The sequence below is a fragment of the Coffea eugenioides genome, chromosome 11, assembly GCF_003713205.1.
Source record: "Coffea eugenioides isolate CCC68of chromosome 11, Ceug_1.0, whole genome shotgun sequence".
Taxonomy (NCBI): Eukaryota; Viridiplantae; Streptophyta; class Magnoliopsida; order Gentianales; family Rubiaceae; genus Coffea; species Coffea eugenioides.
Genome location: NC_040045.1, coordinates 49948321 through 49968387, shown reverse-complemented (window position 1 = coordinate 49968387; position 20067 = coordinate 49948321).

The window sequence follows — 20067 nt, the reverse complement described above, 5'->3', positions numbered from 1 at the left end:
TCTTCTAGACTAAGGGTCGGTTAAGTTATTGTAGGTATTTCTATACTACCAATGTCAGCTTTAACACTTTTCTGAACCCATGTCGTAAATAAATAGCACCACTCTATTAACTACTTGTTCTCTGGACATCATGCAGGAGGATGAAGTAAGAATATAGTTGAAACACAAAATATTGCTACATAATCAAGACGACCAAAAGTCCCCAACCCCCTCCCCAAAGGAAAATAAAAAAAAAATAGTAAAATATCTTCAGACAGGAGCCACTTAATTCAGACAGAACAATGTATTTATTGGTCTAAAGATGACAATTTGACATTTGCCTTGCTGAGGGAAGTGATGAGGCGAAGGGTGGGGTGGGCGGAGGGATTTTCCTCGCGGATGCTCCCGCGGAGCTAATAAAAATTTGTTATATAATTTTATTATGGTTAAATTTTAGCAAATAATCAAGTACTAAAATATCAACACATCATCAAATTATTATTTATTGTAATTTTACAATTGAAACTTATAAAAACAATCAAATAAAAATTATTTGAATACAATCCAACATGATGAAATAAATATAACTAAAGTAATCAAATTATCACTTTTGCCACAAATACAATCACTAATTCATTATTGTGTTTGTGCTTTTTTTAAGAAAAAAATGTTATTGTATTAAGTGTAATTAGGGATTTAGTATAAATGTATTAGTAAATTTAGTATAATCAATTAATAATTTGTATTAGTACACATATATAATTATTAGTATAATTAATAATATCAATTATATTATATATACTAATAGACATTATATAATACATATAACTCATAATATCATTATCATAAGTTTGTAACTAATTAAATTATATATTATATATAATTATATACATATTTATTTATTTTTTTAAAGCGGGTGACGGGTCGGGATGATGGGGCGGGGGTACACTCCCCCACCTCCTGCCCCCCGCCGGTTTCTAAGCGGGGGGGAAAAAAATTCCCCCCGCCCCCACCCTACCCCCTGCCCCAACCCCCTCCCCATTAGCCTCCCGCGGGCACCCGCCCCCATTGCCATTCCTAGGTAAGTGCATTTTTAGATAATATCCATCTTATTTTAATTAAAAAATGCATAAAGAATTACAAGCCCAATTGATTTACGTCCGGAGTTATTTTGTTTATCAGCTCATCATGGATTACCTCACTGTTCTCTCAATGATGAAAAACCAAAGGCGAGGAACGTCCGGAGGAAAGTTTCCTTAAGGCCAAGAATTCTCAAGGTCTTCTACCACCAATTCTTCTGCACATTAAGGCCAACTATTTCATCTTCACTATTTTGAAAAGCTTTTTGATGGAAATTACATGTAAGTATTTTCCTTGGATTCTAAAGTGAAAGAAAAAACTGAAAATTTTGTTATTTGTCATTACAAGATATGTTGCAAGATATGCTAAAATGACCTGTCCATTACTAAAGTTAAATGGCAAAGTAATTGTTTGTTATTCTAAGAGCTAAGACATTAGTTAGATTTGTAAACAATTGCTTTGGGTCTTGCAAGACTCACCTGGAAAGATGTTTCGAATGTGTTGGGTATGAAGTTCCAGACATCTTGTCTTCAAAAAGTTCGGTCTTCTTAATCATGCCGAGATTCGTAAATAGGTACTAGTCGTCTACAATGGACTAAATTGTGGTGACTCTGGACTTCAGAAAGCCAGGCCTCATGCAGTTTGGGCCTAGATTGGGGCGACTCTGGACTTCAGAACATATTTGCCTTCTTCTTCAACGACACTTTCCAAGCACTCATGCTCCTCCTTGTTTTTTTATTCCAATCAAAAGAGATGAGGCCTAATCATGATTATAAAGATTTCATTTTAACATTAAAATGGATATGTAAGTATGATAATTATTCAAATCTGAAATTCAAATTTTGCACTTATAACAAGTACTAAAGCTCTTAGTGTAAAAATGCTTACATTTCTTACAACATAGCCTAAATGGAGTATAATACCAAAAAAATTATTGTGAGTGTTTGATAAATATATGAATGGGTATTATGAGTATTTTTTTAATCTACTTACAACGCATGTAATATGAGATTTTACTAACTATCCTGTTAAATTCATGTTAATGTATGTCTAATTTATCTCCTCTAAAACATAGGAATGAATGAAAGTCTCCAAACTATTAAGTTATTGTACAAAATTTCTATAGAGCTGTACAAAAGTTGAATGAGAAATCTTTTTTGGAGACTGTGCAAGACCAATGTACCTAAAGCAATATTAACAAAAGAATAAAATGTTTAGCAAAACTTAGCAATAGTTAAAAAATTTTAGTTCCATAATTTTAAATATATTCGTATTATTAATTTACGATTTTTGTGTGTAAGTTTAATAAATTTGTATATTAAACCAAAATTTGCACCGTCATTTTTTGAAAGCTTTGTAAAATATGTTTGATATTATATTTCATAGTATTCGTTCTCGGTGTTGTAGAAATTATGGTGAACAAAACTCTTGTTTTATGAGAGGAACAATTTTTTTTTCTTTCGGGAAACACTTTATGCAATACTTTAGTCCCCACTATGTCATTTGTGTCCTCCTACAGCCTATAGGAAGGTAGAGAAATCGGTCCCTAGAGCGATGGAATCGTAATCAATGTCAAGAAATTGAGTCAAAACCAACCATGTAACCCATATCAAGAAGTTGAGTTAACACCTATAGCCTATAGCCTATAGCCTATAGTTTTCTGCTTTTTTCTTTGAATTTCTATTTTCTGCTTTTTCTTTCTCTTCTTTTTTTTTTTCTTGCACAAGCCTTCAAAACAAAATTACAACAATTAATTAAGCAATTTTTTTTTATTGAAATTAAGTAAAAGAATGAAATAAAAATAAAAGAGTAGTTGACTTGAGATAAAAAAAAATTGGTGTGTAATTAAATAAATATAGGCATAACTTCTCGCATTGGTGGAACAGTCTCATTGAAGGAAAGGATATGACCGAAGGTATGGATCATATTAATCTAACAATAAATATCCTGTGGTAAGTTTGGAAATCCGGAAACCAGATTCAATTCAGGTAAGAGGAGAACTGTCCAGGAATGACTATAAATAAAGCAATGCAAGAGTGGTTGGAATACAATGAAGCAACTAAGAAGGAAGAATCAATGAGGAAAGTAAGGGGAATTATGACAAAGAAGGAGATAAATGGGTGACGAAGAAGGAGATAAGGGGAATTATGCTGAATACTAATGCAGCTTTGAACATGCAGAAGAGGAGAATAGAATGAGGGATTGTTGTTGTTAGGAAGGAAGATGGGAATTTAATAGAAGCATAGGCAGGAAGTGAATGCAGAAATGGTGAGCCAACTCAACTGTGGAGGAAGCACATGCGATCAGAAAGGCTTTTCTTTTTAAGATTAAAAGATATGAATGTATAATATACATAATTTTTTTTAATTCACTTTTTTGCACTTGTAGCATGTATTGCACCTATTAGTTTAAAAATTCTTACTTGGTTTACAACAAACCCTACCAAGCATCACAAGGCAAGCAGATGGTTTAATTCACGAATTACCAGTTTAAAATAATCAGCCAGCAAAATCTTCAACGACCCCATTTTGTGGATTCTTAGTCCTGGTACCCCATATTGCGTACTGGGGAAAGGGAACAAACAACACATAACTCGAGACTCTCAGAAAATCAGAGATGGGAAGGAAGGTGGAGAGGAAATATGCAGCAATTAAAAGGGCTGACAATAGTTAGTTGAAACTACGTTGAAAGGAAATGGCCCCTTCCCATGATGCAGCAGCCCACGCTTTCAAAGTTAGAGATTTGGCTCTCGCTCTTGCCTCTTGCCCATGAAGAAGGGCTTCTTCAATCCCGACTCGGCGCGGATTTCTGTTTCAATTCTTGTTGGTATACAGCAGTCTCAGTGGAACTATATGTATTTGATGCTGCTCTTGAGTAAATATTTGATTATATCTGTGTGATTATGTAGCTGAATGTACACCTAAAAAGTAAAAACCTCCTCTATCTTTTAGGGGGGCACCGATTAATTTTTGAGAATTAGTGTACGGGAATCAGTAATGATTGTAGCCCTTTACTCGGAAAGAAGTAGTACTATATCTGTTTGATTAAGTTGCTGAAGATATGCCCTTCGCCTTAAAATTCACATTCCCTTTTCGCAGGACCTAATTAAGTCTTGAGAATTGGTGTCCGTCCGGGAATCAGTTCTTATTTCAAACCTTTACCTAGCATGTACAGATTTCCGAATAGATGAATTGAAATGTTTGAATTGCCATGGATTCCTGGTCCTGTAATCGGTCCCTTATTATTACTAGTACTACTGATGGTTCTAGCATTCCTAATGGATTAGCAGGCATAACAAGTCATTTTCGAGATCGTAAAGAAAATATTCAACTAATACGTTTTAATTATGATTAATGGTATGGGACTTGCTCAAGATATATAGATCATTTGCCTTGCCGATCCGTTCAGATGATAGTCAACTACCCGCTAGCTGTAAAATCTAATCTGTTTGTACAACTCCATTGGCATTGATGGAGGGTCAAGAGATGATGAACATGAACCTCAGTTGTCAATCAGAATATAAACTCAAAGAAAGTAATTTCGCTGCTGATGCTCTTCCAAACACTGCTTGACAAGGGATAAAATCAATGATTTTCTCTATTTCCCCTCACCGAAAAAAAAGGAAAATAGAATGATAAACACGCTCAGTAGTGTCTCTCTATGTTTTCAGACTCGGCCCGGGAATCGACTCGGTCGAGCTCAGGGGTCAGGGGTCAATGGGTTCGATCGGGGTCAATAGGGGTCGAACCGGATGACGTCATATATACGTCATATATAGATATATATATATATATTCCTGCAAATCAAATTTACAAAATATAATCAAAGAATCCAATCATCTAAATTTATATCCAATTCACCAAATTCATCCAAACTCACAAAATTTATAAAATAGAAATCCCATACATGTTTAATCCCTGACAAATAGCAATCCAAATAAGGTAACAAGCTCATGTTCAAATGTTTGATAAATATCAATCTAAATAAAACAACACATTCAATTTCTAAACCAAAGAACTATCTAAGCCATTCTTTATCTTCATCTTCATCTTCATCACTCTTCTCTCCAATTTCATAACTTTCGATATCGATGTCATCAAGATCATCCTCATCATCAAGCTGCACATTAAAAACTACAGAAGACTGAAGAGACATTGAGGTAGGAAATTACACTAAAGACTGCTGCTTTATTGGACCACAGGACATTAAAAACTGCATTAAATGGTTGTAGCATATTATTCTACCATTTATGTCCATGGTACTAGTACGGTTGGTAATTGTATCCATTGGCCTTGAGGTAGGAAACACATAAGTTGGTCAACAAAACTACAGAAGAGACTCATACATGTAATAGACATTATTAACTTTTGATCTAGTGTATTCTCAAAACGAAAAGATAACTATTCGCTTGAACTGTGTGATCATTATCAACTTAAAAATTCTTGATCCAGTGTATCCAACCAGTTTGCACTGGTACTGATGCTATAACAGAGAAACGCGAAGGGACATATAAGCATGGTTGTGCGAATTATTACCAGTAAATGGTTAACCCAGATGGAACAGACAAAGAAAAGTAACCAATCATCAATGGAAGAAACTTGAAAACAAGAAGAGACAATCAAATTCAAATTTCCAGATTCTCTAATAAGGACATGATATTTTCACCCATAATATCCAAATCCCAAATGCTCAGCATAATAAATCAAAAAAATACTGAAATTTTAGTCACAGATCAATTTCAACATAATGAATTAGCCATCTTCACGACTGCTTTAGATTATAAAAATTACCAGATTTAGCTTCGGTTCACCAGCGTGTTAATTACTTGATTGAACCTTGAAATCTGAAGAAACTGGTGGTGTTACGGCGGTGGAGGCTAGAGATTGAAGGACAAGTGACTAACGGCAACCTTGATTAAGCGACGATTGGTGAATCTCAAATGCCAGCGGTGGAGACTTTTAGATTTTAGGGTTATTGGAGCTGAAGAAGAAAGGAAGAAAAGTACGGAAAGAGAAGCAGAGGATAATTTCGTCTCTTTTTTAGTTGGTCAATCCAACTTTTGACTGAAAAAAAAGGCAGAAAAAGGGCAAAAAAAAAAATCGGGTTTGATCAAATTATCCGATTCACCGATCAAATCCAACCGGGTTTGACCGAGTTTTTAATACCCGAGTTTTTTAACTAGCTCGGACCGGATGCCTAGCCGGTTTTCGGTTCGACCGGCCGGTCCGATCCGAGTCTGAAAACACAGGTGTCTCTTCGCAAAAATCAAGGTATACTCCTTGCTATATTTATGTTGCTGAAATTTAATGCTCTGGTTGCTAAGGATCCATCATCCAGGCACAATTGTGCTAGACTAACAACTGAAATCAGATGGTCGGCGCGGACTCCACCGAACTTTTGTAAACCAAATAATGAGTCAAATCAGGCAGAAATCAACTGTTTGTCGGATTTCATTTGATCTTTTTGGAAGATTTGATTGAGAAAATACTAGATTTGGTCGAATTGCACCCTTTTTTTCTTCTGAATATCTTGATTAGGATTCCTATTTTTTTTCCCTTAAACCACTGTCTAAAGTGTAATGTAACCTGATTACCATTTGATTAGTTCATATCTTTTTAGTATTAATTATGAGTAGTATTGGTAATTACAAACGTGAATTAAATCTTGAAACACCATATAAAACGTGGTTTAGGAGGTAGCTTTGGCTCTTTGCAATTTCACGGGTTTTATTTAGCTAGTATTTGTATCTAGTATCTGTTGATGTAATTTGCAAAATAGGAAAGGTTTGCACTTTTTGAAGCACCATTTCACAGTGAAACTTCATGTTCCTTTGAAAGGGTACATGTGGGCAATTTCTAACAGCTTTCTGAATATTGTGGGTGTATAAATCAATGGGTTGAACACCAAAAAACCAACTGAAGCATTTTGTATTCTTGACTAGACAAATCCAAGAACTTGCTACTTGGTTGTCTAATTAGAATTCATTGTATCCTAAAGTTTTTGCCAAGAGACCGGATTAGCAAGATAGTGGGGGCAATCAAATTTCAAGGAAAGTGATTACACGCCTTGAATTCTTCAAGTTTTGATCCCCGTTAATGTAAACTTGTTTCTAGTGAATTCTCTCTTGAATTTTCTGATTTGACTCGATACGATCTTGTCATTCTATATTATATCATTTACCTACAATCTTGAAGTTTGATTGATTGACAAGAATAGAGTCTACACAAGAGAGTGCTGTCAAAGTTATGAACCAAGATTTCGTTAAGTTAGACAAACTTGATGGAACCGGAACCAACTTCAACCGTTGGAAGGACAGACTTATGTTCTTTCTCACTGCATTGAAGGTAGCTTACATTCTCAATCCAAATATTCCAGAAATTCCTGTTCCAGTGGAGGGTGAGTCCGAGGAATTGACAAAGCAAAGGCAAAAGCGTGAAGAAGATGAGATTATTTGCCGAGGCCACATTCTCAACACCCTCTCGGATAGTTACTACGATATGTTTCAAGGAGTACGAAATCCAAGGGAAATCTCGGCTGCAATTGAGTGAGAGTATACATCCCAAAAGCAAGGCACAGATAAGTTTCTCATTAAGAAATATTTTGAGTTCAAGTTGGTTGATTCTTTTTCTCTTATGGACCAAATTCATAATCTTCAAGTGATAGTTTCTAAACTTAAAGATTATGGTGTTGAAGTTTTTGAATCTTTCCAAGTTTGTGCAATAATTGTTAAGTTGCCACCATTATGGAATGATTACCAAAAGAAGTTGCTTCACACTTTTGAAACTTTAACTCTATCTAGTGTTTTGAAACATCTTAGAATTGAAGAAGGGGCCAGAATACTTCAAAAACTAGAAGTTAACGATGCTTCTAAGACTAATATGGTTGAAGAGAAAATGAATTCTGGTAGTAAGAGAAAGAGGCTTGAAAATACTAATTCAAAAGACAATAAGAAAAAAAATAGAAATTGTTACAATTGTGGTAAGAAAGGCCATTTTAAGGCCGAGTGCAAACTCAACAAGAAACAAAAGAAAAATGTTGCTCCAAGTGCTAATCTTGTTGATGAGTGTGCTGAAATTGTGGCAATGATGACTTTTGGTACGGTGACACTGAACTTCATATGACGACACCTACGCCTTCAAAGGATTGGTGGTATGATTCTAGTGCTGCAATTCATGTTTGCAATGATAAGAATCAGTTCAAGAGTTATGAACTTTTGAAGGTCATGAAGTCATGCAATTCCAAAAATTGGTCCTTCCAAACTACTTCATTCCCCGACGTTGTTAAGAATTTAGTGTCTGCGGACATTCTTAACAAGAAAGGATTGAAGGCTGTACTAGAGTCAAATAATGTAATTTTGTCAAAGAATGGTGTATTTGTAGGGAAGGGCTATTCTTGTAATGGAATGTTCAAGTTGAGTATTAATAAAGTGAATGATATTTCTGTTTATTCTTTGGTTTCTACTTCTTCTACTTGTTCTTATTTTTTGTGGCATGGTAGGTTAGGACATGTGAATCATAAAGTGTTGAAATTTATGACTAAAAATGGCCTAATTTCCTATGATGACCTTGAAAATAAGAAATGTGAAACTTGTGTTCAAACCAAGATTACAAGGTTGACTTTTCCTAAAGTTGAACGACAAACACAGATGCTTGATCTTGTGCACTCTGATGTGTGTGAATTCAATGATTTTCTAACTAGAGGATGAAATAGATACTTTGTCACATTCATAGTGATTGTTCTAGGTTTGTGTATGTGTATCTTATGAAATACAAAAAAGAAGTGTTTGGTATGTTTAAAACATACAAAACTTTAGTAGAAAATCAATTGAATAAGAAAATTAAAATTTTGAGAAGTGATAGAGGGGGTGAGTACTTCCCTAGTGAATTCTCGAAATTTTGTGAAGAAAGTGAAATTGTACACCAAACCAGTGCACCATACACACCACAACAAAATGGTTTGGTTGAAAGGAAAAATCGAACTCTTGAAGATATGGTTAATTCCATGCTTGTGAGTTCAGGGTTGCCAAATAATTTGTGGGGTGAAGCTTTGTTAGTTGCATGTCATGTTCATAATAGAATTTCTTCCTTAAAAACTTGAATTTCTCAATATGAAGTGTGGAAAATAGAAAATCAAATTTGTCTTATTTAAGGATTTGGGGCTGTATAACCTACTATAGGATTCCTGATAATAAAAGGACTAAATTGGGACCTAGAGCCCTTAAAAGTGTGTTCGTTGGCTATGCAGAAAATTCGAAAGCCTATAGACTACTTGATCTTGGTTCAAATGTAATAGTTGAGTCAAGAAATGTTGAGTTCTTTGAAGATAAGTTTCTTAAAGACTCAACAGTTACTATAGGTACATCCTCTCCAAATGCAACTTCTTCTAGTGGTACAAAAAGAAAAGAAATTGATACTCCTAGTGAACCTTGGAGGAGTCAGAGACAAAGAAAAGAAAAACAATTGTCCCACGACTTTGTGTCTCTTCAAGATATTATTTTTCTAGTAGAAGGAAATAGAGATTCTCTACTAAATAAAACTCCAATTTTGTTGAGTGTAGAGGATGATCCTAAGACATATGATGAAGCTATGAAATCGAGAGATGTTGCATTTTGGAAAGAAGCTGTGAATGATGAAATGGACTCAATATTGTCTAACAATACTTGGGTTCTTGTGGACTTGCCTCAAGGTTCTAAACCTATTGGTTGTAAATGGGTATTTCGCAAGAAATATGCCACTGATGAAACTATTCTTACTTACAAGGCTAGGTTAGTAGCTAAAGTGTGAGAACCCAGAGAAAAAAAAAAAATTTATTTATTTATTTCTTATTTTATTCCTGTGCACCCGTTTTTTTTTTTATTTTCTTTATTATATTACTTTTATCAACATTTTATCAGTAAATATAGTTTTAAAATCATTTTTCTAGTATAAGGTAGTTCGTGAGAAATTTGGAACGTATTTTGGACGTGGGACCCCCTAGTGCATTAAGTGAGAGAAATTCGGCTGATTCGGTTAAATATTGCATATAGGGATTTAAGTACTAGGTGTTAGGAGATAATTGGAGGTTACCTAGATGAATTAATACTGAGGAGACAAGAAGATAACTCTAGCAAGACCAAGTGCCAAGTGTCCAATTTTGGTTGGACCAACCTTGCCTAACTTTTGACCAAACTTACCTTACTTGATTTAAAGTGTAATTTTGACCAAGAGCTCTTCATTTCAGCCTTGTCTTGGCCGAAACTTCTTGGGAGCAAAGGAGAAAAACTCTTCAACCTTTCATCTACAAATTCTTGCCAAATCTTGAAAACTAGCCGTTTGTTTCTTGAATTAGTCCATAAAAACATCTTGCTTAGGGTCTTTGAAGAACGTGGTGGTGTTGTTTTGGAAGAAAATCACCTAAGCTACAACCTTTCTTGAAGAACTAAGGTATCTTGCTTGGAACTCATCTTTTGTTATTAATTTTGGCCAATTGGTGCCTTATAGTAGCTATTTACGCGATTTTACGGAAGATTTGGTGGATTGGAGTGAAGTTTCCTAATTTTCTGATTTTTTTCTGGATTTTTTCTGTTTTCCTATGATTGATATGATTGAGCTGGAATTGATGGTTCTAAATGGCATTTTATAGCTCTCTTGTGCGTTAATTGTAGTTAATTGCGGGAAATTTCCGCTTGTGCGGAAAATTTCAGATTTAGGGTTTCAATTTGGGGGTTTTCTAGAGTTGATTGTTGAACTTCTAATTGGCTATCATTGAAGGGTATTGTGACCCTAATGAAGTATATTGAATGGCTTATGACTTGTTTGGGTGCTTGTGGTTGTGTTGGATAGTTTTATTGGTTGTCTTGCAGGTTGGAAAAGCTGAAATTTTAGGGGAAATGCTGTCCGAGTGTCTAGGGTATTAGATTCTTGTGAGTTGGGTTGAGATGGACTAGAAATGAACGGTTTTGGGTTTGTTTCTCCTTTTAACCCTAAATGTTATGTATTTTTCATTTCCAAGCTATATTTGGGTCTTGCCTTAATAGTTCCTAGAAAAAGGTATTCGACTTGTGTTTGAGTTTTCATTGTACTTTCTTGCTTGTTATAGGGCGTGCCGGTGATCCGAGGCTCACGTCGGGCGAAAACTTGTGAAATTTCTTTGTTAAACTTGGTGAGTGTACTACTCACATGTTTGTTATTCCGTGGCTTTCTTGTACTTGAATTCTGTGGTTTGGACTAGTGGTTTGGACTAGTTGTGATGATTGTTTGAGCTAGGTGAGGCGAGGGTGTACTTTACCACTCTCGTACTCTCTGGCCTTCTTGACTGGTTATTCTACTAAGCTTACTTGACTGTTTATGATATGACTTGAATATTCTTGACTATACTGGATTTGGTAACGCTTGGATACCAATCTTTACTGTTCACTCTGAGCTCTACCTCATTGAAAGTCAATGGACTCGAGCCAGTAAGGACTTGGTCGGGGACATTTGACAAGCCATGGGGACTGTATTTGGGAATCTTTGGGTATGAGACCCTTGATTCCGGTATACTCGAGTAATACCAATTCTGTATTGTTTGGTGTTCGGGCCCGGTAAGGGGAAAGTGAGGTGGACGGATAATTGGAGTAAAGAGGAGTCTACGGTCATGATTACCTGGTATATATTGACGGAGAGTCAATGAGATGAGATCAAGCATGGCAAAAGAGGAAAAGGGCTCTTGAGAGCCATCCGTATCCTTTTATTCCCTATACTTGGGTGTTGTTGATTTTACTTACTTGACGTGCGTATTTGGACTGAATATTCTTGTGCTTATGTGATCCTGGTATATTTTGGTGATGGTACCTCATTGGGCGAAAGCTCACTCCGTGAATTTTGTTTTCCTTACAGGGATTTACCTTTTGGACTTTTGAGTTTGAAGCTGAGTTGAGTAGAGCTAGTTGAGAGATTTTGTATAGCTCCTCAATAGTTGGTAACTTGATTGTACTTGAATTTACATGTTTCCTTTTGGCTTGTAATCATACCAATGTGGTTGGTAACAGTGTGTGTATTCATGTTCCATGTATTATACTTGGCTTGTATATATATTCCTTTCAGAGTTTGTAAGCAGTTATTTGCATTTGATTGGATCCTGGCTGTTTGTGACGTGGCAGTCACTATTTACTTTATGTTTTAACTTTTGTTTTCCGTTTCTCGTTTGTTGGTTTGGTTAAGCGCGCTAGTAGATTCCCGAACGCCTTGAGTTACTGTTTTACCGTTTTAGTAGTCCTGGCGAGAGTTGGGCAGACAGTCCGCTAACCCCTTTGGTACGCCTTAGGGGAAGGTGGGGCTGTCACATAAAGGCTATAGACAAAAGGAAAGAATAAACTATTTTGACACATATGCACCTGTGGCTAGAATAACCTATGTTAGAGTACTTCTAGCTTTAGCTTCTGTTTTTAGCCTTCATGTGCATCAAATGGATGTTAAAACAGCTTTATTAAATGACGATTTGAATGAGGAGGTGTACATGGAACAACCGGAAGGTTTTATACTCCCGGGTAATGAACATAAGATGTGTAAGCTAGTGAAATCTTTATATGGCTTGAAACAAGCTCCAAAACAATGGCATGAGAAATTCAAATCTGTCTTGCTCTCTAGTGGATTTAGGTACAATAATACTGATAAGTGTATTTATTCTAAATTTAATAGTGAGTATAGTGTGATTATTTGTTTGTATGTGGATGACATGCTAATTGTTAGTGCTACACTTAAAGGTGTAGTAGAAACTAAGAAGTATTTGTCTTCTAAGTTCAAGATGAAAGATCTTGGTGAAGTAGATACTATCTTAGGAATTAAAGTTAAAAGACATAGTGGGGGTTTTGCCTTGTCTCAATCACATTATGTTGAGAAAATATTAAAGAAGTATCAACATTTAAGTGTGAAAGAAGTTGGTACCCCTTTTGATCCTAACATTAAGTTGTATGAGAATACCGGTAAACCAATAGCTCAACTAGAATATGCTAGTGTTATTGGTAGTCTTATGTATGCAATGAGTTGCACTAGATCGGATATTTCATACTCGGTTTGTAGACTAGTTAGATACACTAAAAATCCAAATAAAGATCATTGGAAGGCTATTTGTAGAGTGCTTGGTTATTTTAAAAGAACTAAAGATCTTGGACTCTTTTATAATAGTTTTCCTAGTGTTCTTTAGGAATTTTCAGATGCTAGTTGGATTACTAGTATCAGTGAGCAAAAACCAACTAGTGGTTAGATTTTTATGTTTGGTGGTGGAGCTATCTCATGGGTTTCAAAGAAGCAAACGGTGATAACTCATTCAACCATGGAAGTTGAATTTATTGCACTATCTTCAGCTTGTAAAGAGGCTGAGTGGCTAAGAGATCTTTTAATCGATATTGATTTTTGGTCTAGACCAATGCCTCCAACAACTATCTTTTGTGATAGTGAAGCTACTATGTCTAGAGTATTGAATAAAGTTTACAATGGTAAGTCTAGACATATAAGTTTGAAACATTCATTTATAAGACAAATGCTTGCAAATGATGTTGTCAGTATTGTGTTTGTAAGAACACACAAAATTTGGCGGATCCGTTGACTAAACCTCTAACGAGAGAGTTACTGAATGTGACAACATCCAGAATGGGATTAAAACCCTTATACTAAAATCACTTAGCAATGGTAACCCAACCTTTCTTCTAGTACTACCCCTAGTTCAAAAGGTTTAAAGGGTAATAACAAGTTGTTTCAAGTGATAGTGAACACTACGTTTTTGTGTGTAGACCATTCCAATTAGTAGTGTTATGTGTTACTCTTAAGTGAGTATGATGAAAAGTAACTCTTAATAAACATATTTCTTGTGTTTTATTTGTTAAAACTAGAAATATAGTTTACCTATATGGTTATAGAAGTGGTACCGCTTCTAACAAGAGTTTTGGATGATCTCTTGTATATGATCATGAATAGGATGAGCACATGGCCAGTAATAGTGCTACAGATGGTTGTGAATATATAAATGCTACATGATTCATGTATGTAATATTTCTTATTTTTGTGAATCTTGTTTAAAGCAATCTAGCCACCAAGGGCTTCACTTAAATGTGTATTTCGGTTTGGTGACCAGAAGACTCCTTAGGAGTTAAGCGTGCCCACGCTAAGTGATCACGTTTAAAGATTAGAGTTCCAGTTACAAAACAGAAGACTTCTTATGAGTTAGACGTGCCCACGTCTAATCCAGAACGAGTTAAGCGTGCCCACGCTAAGTGATCACGCTTAATGATCAGAGTTCCAGTTACAAAACAGAAGACTTCCTATGAGTTAGACGTGCCCACGTCTAATCCGCAACGACCAAATCAGACCGAAACTTAATTTTTCAACAAGGGAAGTTTAAGACGAGAGTTACTTTCCTTGATGCATGAACTTTCAGTGTTAGTTTGACTTTCTATTTTGCAAACTAAGTGGGGGATTGTTGATGTAGTTTGCAAAATAGGAAATGTTTGCACCGTTTGAAGCACCCTTTCACAGTGAAACTTCAAATTCTTTTGAAAGCTACATGTGGGCAGTTTCTAACAGCTTTCTGAATATTGTGGGTGTATAAATCAATGGGTAGAACACCAGAAAACCAACTGAAGCATTTTTTATTCTTGACTAGACAAATCCAAGAACTTGCTACTTGGTTGTCTAATTAGAATTCATTGTATTCTAGAGTTTTTGCCCAGAGACCGGATTAGCAAGATAGTGGGGGCAATCAAACTTCAAGGAAAGTGATTACACGCCTTGAATTCTTCAAGTTTTGATCCCCGTTTATGTAAACTTGTTTCTAGTGAATTCTCTCTTGAATTTTCTGATTTGACTCAATACGATCTTGTCATTCTATATTATATCATTTATCTACAGTATCTACAACCTCGTGGCCTATAAAGGTCCATGCTGCAATTGATTTAACTCTTGTATTTATTTCTTTTGTTTTGTATTACATTTTGACTTTGGCCCTTACGTTTGTTTTTTTTTTTCTTTTATTCCTTCCTTTTTTTACTTTCCTGATGTAGGGAAGAAATTCCTCTAAAATTTTTCACCTAAAACAAATTAGACTTTTGACTAAATGTACTTTTGATAAAATTGAAATTTGAAATCTGAATACATTAAATTATTAAATTGTTAAATTCTAAATCTGATACATTGAACGTATATTATATTAAGTGATAAATAATTAATTTATCACTTAATTTTGGAGTAAGTTTTGTTTCAAAAATTTAGTGTCACTTAATTAATTTAAATATTTTATTTTTTATTATCAAACATAGCTGACTATTTTAAAATATGAATTCATTATATTTAAGTGTTGAAATAAATTATCAAATAATCCAAATAAAACTCGATCTTCCCATATATATTGTAGTGTCTTAAAACTTGACAGAATTATATGCACGCATGGATGCACCCCCAAAAAAAAAAAAAAGAGGAACATTTAAAAGAAAGAATAATATTATAGAGACAACATCCAAAACGATAAAAACAGGAAAGCTATATTGACGCTTCGACATGAGAAGCATAAGAATTGAATGACACTTCGACATGAAATTCACGACTTCGCTTACAAGAGCACACAGCACATCAAGTAGTAGTAGAATTCAGAGTTCTGAGACCATGTCCTCATATTTCACCGACGGACAAGTGTCCACTACTGCTGCAGGTGGCAGCTTTGCACTTGGTGGAGATATCGCCGCCATAGTCGGACATGGAGGGAGGAAAAGCAAACCCATCCAAATCCCGTTTTCACTGATTCAAGAAAACGTGCCTTGTTTGAATTGCTTGTTTTCGTCGGAAAATATTATCATTTTGCGTGATCATATTTTTCTATCACCTTTTTTCCTCACATATATCAAATCGCTACAGTAATTTTTTCATAAAAAATGACAAAAAATGCAATCCAAACACATTAATTTTCTTTTCTTGTTTTTTCCCCCCACCTTTGAAATAAATTGTGCAAGGAAAACATTTCGCACGTTTGATTAAAAACATTATTGATGGTAGCTATGGCCTTAGAAGTCTCTGTCAATATCTGCTACCAGGGATTGTGAAGATGGAAGCCAGGCATCAGAAGAATTGACTCATTGAGAGGAGGATTGTTGACAACTCACAAGGATGATCGGCTGGCAAACGAACCGAACAAACATATTAGGAGGAGGAAGGAACTGAAAGAATCCTTCGCTGTGCCTATAATTAAAAAGCACGCCTTCTTTGGGAACATATTCTTTTTCCTCTTTTCTTTAGCTAAAGCAGCATCTTTCACAAACTTCTATCCTTTCTGGTGTATACTTGCATGAGGTTGCAATGCCCTCTTTTTTTTTTCCCTTTCCAAATTGGCTCATCCTCGTGTACCAACATACTCGATGGAATTTCTTAGGTTGAAGAAGGAAAATTCGTTTCGTTTAATTGTATTTGTAAATGTACTCCTCATAATGGATTACACTCTAGGATGTCCAATATATGTAAAGCCTTAAAATATAGGAATTGATATTCATTGAATAATATGCTCCCAAAGAGTGCAAGACACTAATTTAAGAGTGCAAATATCACTTTTCTAAACTTTTTGAGATCAAAATATTTCAATCATTGAATTAGAAAACAGTTTGGATATGCTCTTCTTTTGTCAATCTCTAAGCTTGTTATTTTCTTATTTTATTTTATTCTTTTCATCTCAAGTATTTTGGAGGTTAACACGTAAAAAGCGAGTAGTGAATCGTGGTTGTTGGATTTTTGTCGGATTGTGTCCAGTGGATATGATTCTTAATTCCCACTAATGATTGAACCGGTGTATTTTATTTTCTTCAAAGGGTGTGAAGTTTTCTTGGTCGTATTTTATTTGAGGTGGAAATATTGGAAGTAATTTTGGTCAAGTGGTCTGCACCTGTCTTTCTCTATCTGCCCGTACGTCTGCGAAGCCCAGCAAAGCATTTTCTTTTATATTTCCGGAGAAATTAAAATTTGGCCTAAGCTTCACGTGGGGACAGTTTGCGGAGCCATGGGCAATTGTCCCCCCTCAAATTTTATGAAATTATAAAATAGATTTGATATTTTGTATTTTTTTTCACTTTTGCACCTCATTTACATTCCCACAAATTCTTTAAAAATATCTAATTGCCCCCTTTAAGTTTTAAAAATTGTAAACTAGCCTTAACATTTTGTAGGATTTTCATTTTTACGCTTTATTTTGACCCTCTCAATTTTCTAAAAATACTTATTTGTCCCTTCCATTCCCATATTCTGTAAAGTTCCTTATGTTACCATTTACAAAGTTTGAATATTTATTTATGTCCCCTCCTTCAAATTTCTAAAATTATCTCTTTGTATATAAAAATTCTACATAGATTCGCTTTATGAACAAATTTCATTCTTTTTTAGTTTAAATACAACTATGATGTTAATAGTAAATCTAAAACAACAATTTAAATATGGGATTAATTTTGTATATTGTCAGTATAATTTTTTTTTTACATGAGCAGATTTAGATGAATGATACATTATCACCTTTCAACTTTTAAATTCACTTTTCGTTCACGAGTCATATATCTATACCTGTTAGCATAGTTATTAAACCAAACCCGGCCCCGCCTGGCGGTCGAATAGGTCAAACCGGTGAACCGGCCATTGGACTGGGCCAGGTTTTGAATTGGATCGGTTGAGCAAGGAGACCGTTGACTAGTCAATGACCCAACGGTCCGACCGGGGTTAAACCAGAAACCCGGCCGATTTTGTCAACGAACCGGGTCTTGTCGAAAAATTTTATTACTTTTGTTGAAATTCGAACCTTAGACCTTTGTCCAACACTACAACATACTTACCACCAGGCTACTTCGAAATATACTAACAAAATAGCTTTATTATAATATATAAATGTTTTTGCAATTCTATCTTTTTTTTTTCTCTAAAGCAAACATATTGGAATCTTTTAATAAAAATTTATTACCCTCCAAACTCTATAAGTTATAAAATGGATTTAAAAAATAACATATTACATAATTCATTTTAAAGACAAATATTATTTTTAATAATTTTTTACATTTAAAATTCATAAATAAGCTAGATAATTACACTAAATATAGATAAAACTTTACACTTGAAGTTTGGTGTATTACTAAATAACTTTATATTTGATTGATTCTTATATGAATTAATTATTTTATAGCAAATTAAATTAAATGAGCTTTTGCTATGGCATTATTTATTACAATTTATATCATATATCTTATATAACAAATTATGAAATATAATATTTAAATATATTTAGTGACCCACTGGTTCAACCACTCACCCACTGGTTGAACCAATAACCCGTTGATCCACCTCTTTCGCCGGGTTTCTTCCCGGGTTGGGTTTAATAACTATGCTTGTTAGTGTGAAAAATTTTTACACTATATTAGATCAGCCATACTGAAAATTTAACTAGGGCTCGGTTTGGATTGTAAATTATTTAAGATATTTTTACTGTAGCATTTTTTGTGATGTGATGTATGTGAGATAAAAAGTTAATTGGAAAGATAAAAAGGTGTGTTGAAAATTATAATGATGATGTAAGTAAATAAATTTTGACAAATAATCCTCAATCCAAACAAACCCACGAATCAATACATTGATAATTGAGCCCCTAACCATAGGTCTTAACTCTACCGCTGCTTGGGTAGATCTAGGATGAAGCACAACATGTATTGTTGAGTTTTGTCGACACAAGAGTGTATATACTATGGCCGCTTTTGCAGAAGTCCCACCCAAGAGAATCTATAGACGCGCTTGCAATTATTCATCCACGCGCTTGTAATTATTCATCCACAATCGGTTTACTTCGCTTGATTGAATATATTAGGTAAAGCAAGGTGCTTTTTCATATGTCCAAATTTTGTCTGCTTACTGATAGCAACATTATTGTTTTTTAAAAAAGGAAAAATAATTCTAAAAGACTGGGCTTCTTTCCATTGCATCGGAGTGAATTTCTCTCCATTATATTGCAATAAATTAGTTTAAAAATTACTTTCAAAAACTAAGATCATTTATAATATATTTTATCACTTGTGTTACATAAAATTTTGTATGAAGTTGAGTAAATTTTGCTGTCTGATTAATTATTACAAATTTTATAACAATTTTAACTCGATTTTTTACCGTTCAAATGTTTTATGCTATTTGAATACCAAAATATTCTAAAAAGAATATTATTTTTTAATATATTGATATGGCGATCAAAGCAAAAGTAATGACATCATTGAATGATTTTATAATAGTATATTAATTTAGATATAAATGAACGGAGAGAAATCCAATGCAGAGAATCCTAATTCCTAACCCGATTCTAATGATTGGCTTTCGAGTTTCTTTCATGAACACCTTTAGCTTTAAAGAAACTTTTCAATCTAAAACATGATTCAAAACTTTTGAAAGGTTTTTAATATCTACTTTTCTATTTAAAGTTTACTGACCTATACCTCAATACTTGATGAGTCCTGATTTCCTAAATATACTTATAAAATCTTGACATGAAATTTCACAATCATGTGACACGCGGTTAGAAGCATAGAAGAATGTATGCTGGGCAGGATACAAAAAGAAATACTCTGATTTAGAAAAGAAAGCATTCTAATTGTATTAAATAAAATAATTTGAAAATTTTTCCAAAAAAGATTACTAATTTGTACACATTTGACGTCAAAAAAAATATGCATGATCACGATTGGAGTTATTCTAGGTGCCAACGACAAAAATTTGTGTGAGTATAGACGGCTCTGGCGCAACTTGATGTGTCTGCAGCCCCATATAATTGAGGGAAGAGAGGCATATATCCTTTTTTTTTCTACTTTTGTGGTGGATGAGGAATTCCATCAGGAAAAGGGGTATATCATCCGATCTAGTAAAGTCGTGTAATTGAAAGAAAATGGATGTTGAGTCAGTTTTCATTTTACCGTACATTATCATTAGGTGTGCAAACGAGTTGAGTAGAGTCAAATTTTGGCTTAATCGAACCGAACCTCCAATTAATTTTATGAAATTC